Source organism: Panthera onca, chromosome C2, assembly GCF_046562875.1.
Source record: "Panthera onca isolate mPanOnc1 chromosome C2, mPanOnc1 haplotype 2, whole genome shotgun sequence".
Lineage (NCBI taxonomy): Eukaryota > Metazoa > Chordata > Mammalia > Carnivora > Felidae > Panthera > Panthera onca.
Window position 1 is genome coordinate 70,775,923 of NC_138347.1, and position 14,362 is coordinate 70,790,284.

Sequence of the window (14,362 nt, forward strand, 5' to 3'; positions counted from 1 at the left end):
TATATAGTGTCCATATATGCATAGATTGATAACTAAAGTAAAACATAAAATAAAAATAACCAGCAAGGTGTAGAACAACAAGTATAACATGATTTATATTACATTTATATCACACACACACACACACACACACACACACACGACTACATAAAAAGGACTGAGAAGCAAATACTGCTTCTAGTTTGCTAGAGCTTGGAGGTGCGAAGGCAAATTTTCACATTTTATTCAGCAACTTAGAATAATTTGTTGCCTCTGAAACTGAGTTTTCTTTTATGTAAAACAGAGATAATAGTCACCTTACAGAGTTATTTTTTTAAACAATTGAGGAAATAAATAATTGAGATATAATTCACTCACCACAAAATTCACCCTTTTAAAGTGTATAATTCAGTTTTTTGGTGCATTCACAAAGTTGTGCAACCATCACCACTTCTAACCCAGAATGTTTCATCACCCCATACAGAAGCCCTATACGCATTAGCAGTCATTCCCCTCTACCCCTTCCTTCCAATCCCCAGGGACCACTAATCTGCTCTCTGCCTCTATGAATTTGGCTATTCCAGCTGGACATTTCATACAAGTGGAATCATATAATATTTTCAAGGCTCATCCATGTTATAACATGTAACAGTACTTTATTCCTTCTTATGGCTAAATAATAGTCCATGGGATGAGTGTATCACAATTTGTTTATCCATTCATCAGTTGGCAGACTTTTGGGTTGTTCCCATCTTTTTGCTACTATTGATATTGTTGCTCTGAACATTCCTGTACAAGTTTTTGTTGTGGACATGTGTTCTCATTTCTCTGGGTTATACATCTAAAAATCAAATTGCTGAGTCATGGGGAGCTTGGGTGGTTCAGGTGGTTAAGTGTCATGACTTTGGCTCATGTCATGATCTTGTGGTTCATGCGCGCGAGCCCCACATCAGATTCTGTGATGACAGCTCAGAGCCTGGAGCGTGCTTCCGATTCTGTGTCTCCCTCTCTCTCTGCCCCCACCCTTTGCTTCATCTGTCTTTCAAAAATGAATAAACATTAAAAATTTTTTTTAATTTGAAAAAAATTGCTGAGTCATATGTTAATTCTATGTTTAACTTTTTGAGGAATTGTCATTCTTTTCTACAGCAACAGCACTATTTTACATTCCCATCAACAATGTATGAAGGCTCCAATTGTTCCATATCTTTGTCAACATTTGGTGTAGCCATCCTAGTGGGTATGATGATGTGGTATCTCATTGTGGTTTTAATTTGCATGTCCTTGACAACTAATAATGTTGAGCATCTTTTCACATGCTTATTTTCCACTTGCATATCTTCTTTGAAGAAATGTGTGTTTCCTTTGCCCATTTTAAAATCAGAGTATTTGCGGGGTGGCTGGGTGGCTCAGTCAGTTAGGCGTCTTTGACTCAGGTCATGATCTCACAGTTGGTGGGTTTGAGCTCCGCATAGGGCTCTGTGCTGACAGCTCAGAGCCTGGAGCCTGCTTCAGATTCTGTGTCTCCCTCTCTCTGCCCCTCCCCTGCTCGTGCTCTCTCTCTCTCTCTCTCTCTCTCAAAATAATAAATTAACATTAAAAAAAATTAAAATCGGAGTATTTGTCTTTTTATTGTTGAAGGGTAAGGGTTCTTTATATATACTGGATATTAATCCTTTATCAGAGATGTGACTTGCAAATATCTTCCATTCAGTGGATTGTCTTTTTACTTTCTTGATAGTGCTATTTGAAGCGCAAAAGCTTTTAATTTTGATGAAATCCAAATTATCTATTTTTTTGAATTGCTTGTGCTTTTGGTGTGATAGTTTTAAAAACATTGCCTAATATAAGGTCACAAGAATTTACACCTATGTTTTCGAAGAGTTTTAGCTATAAAACTATATGTTTTAGCTCTTACATTTGAGTTGTTGATCCATTTTGAGTTAATTTTTATATATGGTGATAGACCACAGAGTTCTTCTGTGGTCACATCTTCTTTTTGAGAAAAAACATAATCACCCAGGTTGATTACTCACCTTATCCACCATCTTTGGTAACTGCTAGTTGTTTCCAAAAGATGAAGACTTGGCATAAGTAGAGATTTCAAAGCAGAGGCGGTTCTCAAAGGCAGCCTCAGCACCAACCTAGATAGTGGGGCACTTCTGGCCCAAGCATAAACCATCCCAGAATGACTGCATAGGAAGGAAACCATGCATTTTGACATAAATATTTGTCATGAAACTTCACAGTTTCATCTTGGTGTTCCTATGTTCATCTCCATATGTATTTCATCATATGAGATTTAGGTAGAATTAATTATCTTTTGAGGATTTACTACTGCCCAAATTCTTCACTTAAGTCTAAGCCCCAGCTACCAAAACATGCCAGATATCTTCTCTGAATCTTCAACATTCCCAGGGGCTCCACACAGGACTCTCTTTGGGACAGTCTCACTGAAATCTCAGTGTTTTCGAGGGGGAGTTGGGATGGGGTAGGGGAAACTTTGCCGCCAGGGTACATTTGGCCATGTCTGGAGATATTTTTGGCTGTTACAACTGAGGGGGTACTATTGCAGCTAGTGGGTAGAGACCAGGGATACTGCTAAACATCCCGCAATGCACAGAACAGCCCTCCAAAACAAAAACGCATCCAGATGTCAGTTGTGCCAAGGCTGAGAAGTCCTAACTAGACATATGAGAGTTGATTGTGCTGACGTCTTGGACTAGGGCAGGAAGATGTGATGGTTCTGGAATTAGATGTACCTGGGTTCAAACTTCAGCTCTTGAGCTCCTCTTAGCACCTCTATGGACTTGAGCAAGTTTCTTAACCTCTTTGAGCCTTAGTTTCTTCATCTAATAACCCTCTAACCATATATATATATATATATATATATATATATATACAGATATATATGTATATATACACACATATATACGAAATGTATAGCATAGTGGCTGGCACATATTAAATACTCAAATATTAGCTCACATGAACATAAGTGATAATAATATCTTAATAAAAATACCTTAGGGCTTTTTTAAAGTCAGGTTTAGTGAGTTAATTTAGATAGAGTGAAATCATCCTTTTTAAATGTACAGTTCAGTGAGTTTTGACAAATCTGCACAACTGTGTAACCACACACAATCAGGGTATCGGTTTCATCATGCCCCAGATTCCCCCATACCCTTTGGTAGAAAAATCCCCACCACATTGATCTACTTTCTGTCCCTGTCATTGTTTTGGCCTTTTCAAAGTGTCATGTAAATGGAATCGCAGAGCATGTAGCCTTTGAGTCTGGCTTCTTTACTTTCATAATGCTTTTGCAATTTCACTATGATTTGCACGCATCAGTAGCTTTGCTCCTTTTTATTGCTGAGTAGTATTCCGTGGTTGATATGTACGACAGTCTGTTCATTTACCAGTTCACAGAATTTGGTTGTTTCCAGTTGTTGGGCTATTATGAATAAAGCCGTTACAAAAATTAGCATAAAGGGCTTTGCGCGGACACATGCTTTTGTTTCTCTTGGAATAAACAAGTTTAACACCAGGAGCACGATTTCTGGGTACTATGGTGAATGCATGTTTAACTTTGTAAGAAACCGCCAAACTGCTTTCCAAAGTGACTGTACCATGTAGTATCGTTGACCTACACCCTCTACAACCTAGCTAGCGCCTGGTGTTGTCAGATTTTTGTTTTGTTTTGTAATTTAATCTCTGTCATCCTAGAAAGTAGGTGGTGGGTGGTATCGTGGTTTTAATTTGCATTTTTCCTAATAACTAGTGATGTTGAGTTCCTTTGTTTTGATTTCATTTTACCACATACAGACCATTTTGGATCCTTTAAACCTCACAACAACTATATTAGGTAGGTAGAAACAAAACAGCATGTTCATACTGACAAGAATACTGCCTTCTCTCCACCCCACCATCTCCAAAGTGACTGCTTCCTCATTTCCCATAAGAAAAGAAACGTCTGGTTTTGGATACTCTCTGGCAACCTCGAGCTGTGGCCAATCTGCGTCATTCTTACTGTGTAATTAGAGGCTAGGTGCCCACGTGTCTCATTTTTAGGATCCTGTGGGCTACATTTGGCCCAGATTAGGTTATACTTTAGGCATTTTGCTGCATATCTCTTCTTTCTCCCTCAATGTTCCTTTCCTCAGAAGGCGCTTCAAAGAACAAACAGATCTGGGTAGGAGTGAATGAGGAGTCTTGCTCTCTGAGGATGGTGGGGTGATAGAGACCTCCATCGGGCGCTCTCTCTAAGCAGGAAAGCAAAGAAAACCCAAACCCACCAGCCCACAATGGCGCAGAGTCCTGCCTTCAAACCCAGCAACAGCGAGAGCTGCTCCACATACTAAAATCATCGGTCCACAGGGATCCTGCCTATGTCACCAAGTGGACATCGGCCTGCCCACAGTGTCTGTATTTTCCTCTGCCTCCTTCGCACATAGACCCTGTCACCCCCTCCAGTTTTCCTTGCCCTCCTAGTTATGGTTTACCAGAGAAAATGTAAGATCCGTTGTTAAATTTGAATTTCAAGTAAACAATAAATAATTTTTGGCACAAGTATATCCCATGTGATATTTGAAGCCTTCCTTCACCGCCAGTGTTGGAGAAGTTAGCTTATTTTTATTAAGGAAATCAAGCTCTTACTTGGGGAGAAAGAAAAGAACCTATTTGATTTTTAAACCTATGTTTGTTTCTGTTTTGTATTTTCCCCAGGCACAGGGTATATAAACAACTACTTATTTTCCCCAGCCCTGCATCAGTCATGACACTTCAGAAGCATAAAGCACCAGAGCTAGGTGGCAGTGACCTACCTTTCAGTAACAATTCCTGTAAGAAACAGAAAAACAAAGCTGCTTCTGGGCTGGCTTTGGGTATAGTCAGATGAAAAACTGACTACCCCTCCTGTAAGCCTCAGCATGGCTAGGAAGGAGGCGAGCCAACCTCTCTTAAAAGGTCACTTAAATTCATTTCAGGAATCAGCTTGATGTAAATTTAACATTAAACTTTTTGAGTTATTGCACTGTTCCCACACTCACCAATAGCAAGCCTCTCCTGTAGAGAGGGCACAAGCCAATTCAAGTGCTCCATTATCTCACACAGGTGAACAGGAAAATAAATGCAAAATATAAATAAAAGTGAATGCAGTAAGGATTGCTTGTAAAATACGAGAGAAAAAAATGTATTGACTCCTTCCTATGCCCAAGTTCCCTATGAGCATCGCCCAAACGCATCTAGTTTTACTTAAGATATTTATGAGTTGTGTGTTCTACAACTCTGAATAGGTTAGGAATTTCTCCAACTCTAGTGGAGTAGCTTGGATTTGAATTAGGATCAGTGTGATTCTCGAAATGGGTCTCCCTACTAATCTACACAAGTCTGGTGCCGTAATTACTCAGGGGGAAAGAAAGAGAAACTTCCTAGTAAAAATGCTCAGTAGTGTTATAGGAATTATAGTCAATCAGCCCCAGAGCACAAGGCCTGTGATTCCACCAAGTAAGCAGGGCCCATCTAGGCAGCTTTGACAGTGATGAGAAGGATGGGTTCCAGGTGCCCCAGCCGTGGACTGTTTCAGAGGCAGTACTGGGGCTCCAGTGGAGTGTCAGGACTGGGTGTGGGTGTCCAAAAATCATTGACACAGAGGGGAATAAAACTATCTTATAATTGCCAGAGACCAGAGCGGGAGGAAATGAGAGCCCAGCAGGCAGGAAAATCCAATCACGTTTCTAGCCACCATGGGGTACTGTGACTCTGAGGTAATGTCTGGGCCAGCCATGGCTTGCTTCGGGACTGAGACCTGTGTCCTCAGGTGTGAATGCCAACAATAACAAGAGTTAACACTCACAGAGCTCTTTCCAGATGCTAGGCTCTCTGCACTGAACATCTATAAACCATTTAATCCTCACCACAACCCTTTGAGAGAAATCATCTTATTGTCTTCCTTTCATCTGTGAGGAAACTGAGGCAGAGAGAGGTTAAGTAACTTTTCCAAGATCCCACAGTATAAAGTGGCAGAGCTGGGATTCAAAGAGGACAGTCTGGCTCCAGAGTCTGTGCTCTTAACCATCCCACCATACTGCTATGTGCTCAGTATCTGCACCTGTTCAGGAGGCAGACCCAGGCAGTGCTAGTAAGGTCTGAAGAAAGGGTTGAAATTATGAGCTGGAATCAGCTTACTAAAGGAGGGAAAATCAATGGAGAAGGGCCACAGTTAAAGGACAGAGGGAGAGTGGGAAGCTGCTGAGATACACAAAGAAAGAACAATCAGAGGGGTGGGGAGGGAATCAGGCTTGTGCAATAGCAGGGGAGCAGAAGGAGGAGAAAGCTTCAGAAAGAAAGGGCATCTACAGTGCCCAGTGCTGCAGAGAAATCTAGAAGAGTAGGGGCTGAGAAATGGACATTGGAATTGGCAATTTGAAGCAGCTTGCATTGATAAGATGTGGTTATTCTGTAAGAAAACAGATTTGGCTTCAATAATAAGGCCAAAACAATAGTGTGAAGTATATTTCCTCTCACACAACCGTCCAGCATAAACACTTCAGGACTAATATGGCCATGCCATCTTATTGGGGACCCATGCTCCTTCTGTCTTGTCTGGTTCTGCCATCTTGAGCCTAAGGTTTCTATCTCAGATCTAAAATTACTAGTTCCTGTCATCCCTCCACAGGATGAAGATAAAAAGGAAAAGTGGATGGCATGCCCCATCCTTTCAAGGGAATACCCAGAAGTCACATACATGGCAACACCTACCTGCAAGGGAACCTGGAAAATGCCACTGTTGGCTGGGCAGTCTGGTACTCAGCTAAAACTGATGGGTTCCATTTCTAAAGGAATAAAAAGATCAACAGACATTGGGACACAACTCTCTGTCATAGAGGTCATTGGTCACTTTTGCAGTTAGTTTCATCCAGGGGGCTGTAGGGAGTTTGCAGGGAGAGGATGGAGTGCACAGAGAGGAGGAAGTACCATGTGAGAAGGTTGGTGCTCACTGGAAATAGAGGAAATGATGGTATTTGGAGGAAGAGCAGAAGAGGGAGATGGTCTGTACAAGAGGGGGAGAACTAGGTATGTTAAATGGAATACAGAAAAAATCAAGAGGGGAGAAAGAAAGACCAGATGCTGGAGAGGGTGAGGACAGCTGGAGAGGTCAGCCTTGGACACTGCTTTCTCTGAAACCAGAGGGAAGGAGAAGACAATGTCTAAAGATACAGAGACATTTTAATGTGGAGAGCAGGGAAGTGGAACAAGCTTGGGTTCAGGTGGCCCCAATACCCAGTCATGTGGGTGAGATCATCTGCCTCCATAACTGTTTCCAAATGTGAAGGCTGCTGGGAGCCCACAAGCATCTAAGAGTGATGCTCCATTTGCCAGACCAGCATCCCATCAGCTGGGGCCACCCTGCATCTCAGGAGGAGGTTAGTGAATATGCACTCTCTCTCCTACAAAGTTAGAATCTGATGGCAGAGCTCTTTCTAACCTGGGAAGCCAAATACACACTGTGGACACAGTTGGCTCTCAATAAATACTTGTTAAGTAAATGAATAAATGAATATATGAATGAGTGAACGAACAAGCACCTTTCGCATTCCGTCACTTCGGATACTTGCACAGGCTCAGGACATTTAAATTCCTCTTCAGGCAGTATAATTCCTTGCAGGCTGACATTCGTTTCAACAGATGCCATTTCCAAACCAGCTTCCATCTCCTCTAAAACATGAGAATGTTATATCCCTGGAATTTTGGAGATGCTGTGGGTTTTATTGGGCAGTATCTAGGTCCTTTGTTAGAGTAATTAGAGGAGATTAACCACTCAGGTTAAATGTTAACTGCCTCTAGTTTAAAGAAATAGCATCAATAATAGGTGGGGTTTTTTTCCCCTAAAAGGAAAATATCCATTGAGGGAAGTTCTTTGTGTGTATTTGTTTCCAAATGCCATCTGTCACAAGGTTTCAGATGTCGGGCAAGCCATGACAGAGCTCAGGAATCCAGATATTTCAGACAGAGAAACAACCTCCCCTCAATCCCCCATCCTCAGTTTATGTATTAATTATTTCTTGTCTCTACTTTGTATTTCAGAAGATTATATCCAGGAAGATGATGAAGTAAGAGGGAGAAAATCATATCAGATGTCACCTTATCAGCCAGCAAACCCCACAAAATCAGAAAGCCTTTTATTATAAAGTCACTGTATGTGGTGATGTATTCAGAACTAAACAAACAGAATGACTAAGAGCTAGTGGCTGCTCCCTGGGCCAGTGTCAACATAGGCCTGGTGGCCCCCTCCTGTAGGAAGGTCCCAACCCCGTGACCGCTTGAGACCTTGGCCCTCCCCTGAGTCTCCTTCTGAAACAAGCCCATTCTGTGGTGAGACACAGAACATCTTCACTGCAGAGGGAGACTCTCCGGGTTCGAACTATTACAACTGCAGGAATTACAAGCCAGCAGAATGATTACCTCATTTCTAATTACAATTCCTCTTTCTGGCTCTAACACGAGGAAACAGTGTGCCTGCTTTTATCCTCACCTCCAGACTGCCAGCTTTCCAACCAGCCTTCACCTTCTGAAGGACAAAGCTGCCTCTGGTCTTCTACCCCTTGGAAATCTCTCTGAACTTGTCTCTTTCTAAGACAAGACATTCTTTAAAGTATCTGTGAAAGCCCCGACTCCCTGGCACGAGACAAAAACAGGTGTGTAAGGGAGCTAAGACAACTGTCTTCTTCCTTCCTCAAGAGGAGTGGCTTTTGATGAACATATTTGGGGCATTACCTCGGCCTCCACTATGCTCTCCTAGAACACCGAGCCTGCTGATGTTCTCTTCAGGGGAGCAAGGCACTCATACCAACATCAGCTATTGGTCTCAATCCCTTCCTGCCTTCTAGATTATTCTAGCAGCTTTTGGCTGGGGACCACCCAGTTTGTTTGACACCAGCCAGCATTGCAGAGGGACCAACGGGGATTCTTTCCGCCCATCACAAAGGGAGCACTTTCTTACCTCCCTTTTCATTGTTTTCCATCTATGAAGCCCCTCTTTTCCATACGACAAAGACAACACACAGAGCAGACCACACGTTTTCAAGATGTTTACTAACAAAAATTAAAGGAGTAATTGTACTAAAACTACAAAGTGGTGTTTATGTCTAATCTTTTGTTACAAATTGGTGCTAAATCTTGTCTGTCCTCCTCTGACCACACAGTTATGATCACTTCAGATCTACGGCTCTCAAAGGCCTAGCTCAGACCATTCCAGAGTCCCCACTCTGGCATGCTCCAGCCTGGGCCTGGCCTCCCCTTCTCATTATGGAGAAATTAGACTGTAGTGGTTTTGTGTGTGAATCTTGCCACGACACTCCTTGATGCATCTGAGATTTCATACCCAGCGTTTGGTCCTGGATGTCATAGTGACAGATCTGAGAGAACCACCACGTGGCAAGGGGTCTAGAAATCATCTTATGCCTAGAAAGGTCAGAGAAAGTGAGGACACAGGCTAGAGAAGAGAGGACATGGGGAGTGGACATGGCCGCCATAAGTAGTCCAGCCCTGGAAGAGGGGCAGAACGGGGACTGATGAGGCACACTTGTACTTTTCAGCCCAACCCAAAGATGTACATTTCTTACACAAACCCAGCTATACTAAAGCAGTACAGACTGTTCTAGGACACAATAAGTGCCTCTTTATTTAAATTGTACTAGCAGGATTAGCTGGCCCTCCAGCAGAGATGTTCCAGACAGGATTCTTTTGTTGGGTAAGGGCTGGCCTTCCAAACCCATCATTGTTTATTTCTACGAAGAAGATGGAGAGACAGCCCGGAGGTTTGGGGGAACTGTAAGACTGTTAAACCTTGCTGCCTGCTTGGCTCTAGACATCAGTCAGCTTTTACCTATTATTATTATCCTTTGAAATTCTGACATGCTCTCCAGGAATTTAAAATATTCCTTTCTGCGGGATGACACAGCTTGCCAGCTTTAAATTTTAAACTTCAAATCTGCTTTGGAACTAAAAGTTTGCTAAACTTTTAAAGGTTTCTAGCCACAGGAAAAGTGACTTGAACTTTGGAAATTTGCTTTTGAAATTTAGACCTATTGACCGACTTACTGGTGAGCTTGAAAGTCCCTCCGGCATGTACAAGCAGCCTGTTTAACTTACCTTTGCTCTCTGATAGATTAGGCCTGCTTGCCATCTAGAACACTCTAGAGGAGTGGTTCCCAAATCTGGCTGCATATCAGCATCACTGGGAGCTTTAAAAAAAAAAGAAAAAAAGTGAAGTAAATGGCCAGGCCCCCTACTCAGAGCCACTGATTTAACTTGGCTGCATTGGAGTCTAGTATGGGTAAGTTTTAAAGTTCTCTGGCTCACTCTAATGCACAGCCAGAGGTGAGAAGCTGTTCTTGAAGGTTCGAGAGCTGCCATTTGACCCCACGTTCCTCCCAGACACCATTTCAGATCAAACCAGTTTACCTGGGTTCTAGAGGCTTAACAATGCTGTCATTTTCCAAAACACCATTCAGGAATGAATCAGTTCCTTAAATCTGTTGTTTTGATTCTCCATAGACCTCGTGTCTCAAGTCCAATAGACCCAACAATGATGGTGGAGTGAGGGTGGGGTGGAGGTTGAGAGATGTTTTTACATCTCAAATGACAAAATTGGTGGGGTTATAGTCAAGCTAAACTCAGCTGCAGGTGTTCTGAGCATTTCTCTTGGGTGCCCTTGTCAACCCAGAGCTTCCTGATGTCTGGATGAAAATGTCTTTCTCTGAAGCCTCAAAGTCTCAGACAAGAGAAAGCATTCCTTTAAAGAAGCTTTTTGACACGCCGATGCACAGCTGTTTATATTCAAGAATAGCTATCCACTCGGAAAATCACATCTGTGCTGACATTGGAATAGAACTGCCCATGGGAGTTGATGAGCCAGCAGGACCCATCCTTCTGGATGGTGCTAAATCCATATCATCTCCACACAAAAGTAAACTCCACAGACATACAGACCTCATGGCTCTGCCCCACTCTTGTAGAATAGCATCTGCCACAAAGGGGGTGCTCAAGAAATTTATTCAGTGGGTGAATATGTGAATAAATGAATCAGGTGATAGCCAGGGCCCAGACAGAACTCCAGAAACTACCCAGGTGACTTGAAAATAAATAAAGTATTGATTTCCAAATTCTGGTTTCCCTAGAGCTTCATATACATGCTCGGACACCAGCAGAGGAAGACCTCAACAACTTCACATGTTAACCTGGAGAGCGACTGGGCAGCAGGACAAAGACAGGTCGATATATACGAAGCCTTGGATCTACCACTAACCACTCAGCCTAAACTCTCCCATTGTCAGAGTTCCCTAGCCTCCATCCCCCTACACAGAGCTGCCTCCACCAACCCAGGGGCACCCTGCTATTAGTTATACTAATTAATCCACTCCTATCCAGGGTAGCCCCTCTCAAATCCACTTCCTGTGCCCCAGGCCTCAAGCCCATCCCCCCACACCCTTGCATAATCCTAGTTTTAGCAATTACAGAACACTCCGCCCTGCCCAGCTGGGTGATGCATCACCAAACCCTCCTCAGAGAAAGCAGATGAGAAAATCTTTTTTTTTTGTACCTCGAAAAATTAGAACTAGGCTTGTCCAGCCCCGGCAGTGTTAGCAATCATCTGCTAGAGAAGCATACAAATTTGAGTAGAAAAAAAGCCAAGCAGCTGCATTCTCCCAAACCCCAGGGCCCTAGAACACACCCCACAGAGAGTAGAGAGATTCTTCCTTGGAATATGGAATGTGAGACTCAGTCAAAAGATTCCAAACTAACCATCTTTCTCCTGAGCTTTCCCATTATCCACCTAGAAGAGACCTGGGTATAAAGGGAAATGTTCACATCCGACGCTTTTTAGTTTCCCTGTCAGCTTGGCCACAGACCACATGACTTGGCAGAACTGAGCAGTTCTCCCTGAGCTTCTGACTGGTACAATAAGGAATTTTTACTTTGAGGCTCGGTCAGCTTTCTGATGAAAGGAATTCACTATGTCTCAATGTAGGTATTGCCTGTGTCGATGTGCATGTGGAAAAATCAGATGCTTGGACCTAAGAGTTAACGTATTGAATCTCTTGTATTTGTCACATTCTCTGGCTGAGATTCAAAATGAGGGATTAAATGCTGGCGACCTGGGCACTAGCATCATGGGCTCTAGAAATGTCCCCTCTGTGATGCATCATTTATACCGTGGAGATTGTTCCCTAGGGACCACACCTCTAGGGATGTACATCTTAACTGAAGAGGGAGATATTCAAGCAACTCGATCTGTAACAATAACCTGTGAGTGTTAACTACAGGTTATGGTCTAAGAAGAGCAGCATTCAGATTTCTAATCAAGGGGCCATTGTCATTGATAATAATCATTCCCTCTCTGCTTACGTCTATCTATGAAATATGCATCTTACACTAGGTGGAAAGTGATCACTTGTTTAGGAAACCCCACTCCGTCCACATCATCACAACCTCTGACAGGTTCACTTAATGGGGATGGCAGGATTAGAGAGGAATAGGCAAGACTGAGACAGACACTACATTTAAAGTAGCATCTAGTTAGCAGCCGCCTGATGTAGCTTTCCCCAACTCTCCCCTAAAATACACACAGACACAGAAAAAGATTAAAACTCCAAGTCATCCAGTCATTTAAAAAATATTCATCTGGCAAGCGCTGAGTAAACAGTCACTGCTTTCAAGGAATTTCTGGTCTAGTCACCAACCCAAATTCTGTCTTGCTAACTATTGCTGTGTAACAAACTACCCCAAAACATAGGGGCTTAAAACATTTTTTTCCCCATAGTTCCTGCGGGTCAGAGTCCAGGAATGGCTTAGCTGGGTCCCCTGGCTATAGGTTTCTCGCAAAGCCATCCATAGTCATCTTAAGGCTCAAAAAGGAAGGACCTACGTCCTTCCTCACTCATGGGGTTGTTGGAGGGATTTGTTGGAAGGATGAGGATCCCTTCATTCCTTGGGATATAAGCTTCTCCATAGAGCATATCACAACATGGCAGCTTTGGAGTTTTGCGGGTTTTTTTAAGTTTGTTTATTTATTTTGAGAGGGGGGAGCAGAGAGGGAGAGGGAGAGAGAGAGAGAGAGAGAGAGAGAGAGAGAGAGAGAGAATCTCAAGCAGGCTCCATACTGTCAGCGCAGAGCCCCACGCAGGACTTGAAAGCACAAACCATGAAATTATGACCTGAGCCAAAATCAGGAGTTGGGAGGCTTAACCCACTGAGCCATTCAGGTGCCCCTGGAGGAGTTTGTATACTAAAATGAGATGGAGTAAACCTGGTGACAAGCAGAAGCACCTCCAAATTCCCCACCCACCCCCCACTTGTTACTGGGATTTGAAAGGTATCTTAAATGTCTCATGCCTACCCGTCTACATCTAGATTTTCTTCTTGTCCCTTCCTTCACTGATTTATCCATTCAAGTAATACTGTGGGTCTCTCTCCATGTACCAAGAACTATTGTAGGTAGTGGGAATACAACAGTGAACAAAATACATTTCCAGTTCTTAGATTGTTTACGTTCCCATAGAGAAGACGGGTAATAAATAAGAAATATGTAGTGTACCAGAGGATAAGTGTTATAGAAAAAATAAAGTTGAATAAGTGGGGGAAGTAGTGCTAAGAAGCACACGTGCGTGCGTGTGTGTGTGTGTTATGGGAGGTTATAATGTGAGAACTGAGCAAAGAACCAAGGAAGATAGAGCTCTTGGGGTGGCGGGGCACTGGGCATGTTCAAGGAACAGCAGTGAAGTCAACGGAGCTGGGGCAAAGTCAATGAAACCGATAATAGACACAAGATCAGAGGGCTGGTTGGGTAGAGGAAAATAGTGGAGTTCGCTGCACAATATTTTGAAAGCTTTTGTAACCCACTTCAAGACTTCGGATTTTCCTCTGAGATGGAACACAAGGGTCAGATTTGGAGAAGAGCAGTAACGTGATCTATGTAAGACCACTAGGTTGCTAGGTTTGAGAAGAAACAGCGGGGCAAGAGTGGAAGTCGGGAGACCAGTTGCAAAACCATGGGAATAAACCAGGCAAGAGTGGTGAGAAGTGATTGGATTCTGGATTTATTTTAAAGAAGAACAAATAGGATTTAATGAAAGATTGAATATAGGAATTGAAGAAAAGAGGGCATTAAGGACAACTCTATCTTTGGGCCTGAGCAACTGGTGCCATTTATAGGGAAGAGGAGCACTGGAGAGGGAGCAAGATGGGAAGGATTTAGAAATCAAGAATTCTATTTCAAATATGTTAATTTGAGATGCTTACTAGACATCCAGATGGACATGTCAAGCAGGCAATTGGATAAATTAATCTGGCATTCAGGGGAATGATTCTGGGCTAGAGATAG

At 42.8% G+C, this 14,362-nt stretch overlaps 1 protein-coding gene across 2 annotated transcripts in view; it reads right to left on the reverse strand.

Moving 5' to 3' along the window:
• ZNF148 (zinc finger protein 148) overlaps nt 1–14,362 on the reverse strand; it is a 171,453-nt gene that overhangs the window by 147,111 nt on the left and 9,980 nt on the right. For both annotated transcript variants that reach the window (XM_078453076.2, XM_078453075.2), the window contains exon 2: nt 10,132–10,223. The gene's annotated coding sequence lies outside the window, so the exon portion shown is untranslated. The remainder of the gene's footprint in view (nt 1–10,131; nt 10,224–14,362) is intronic.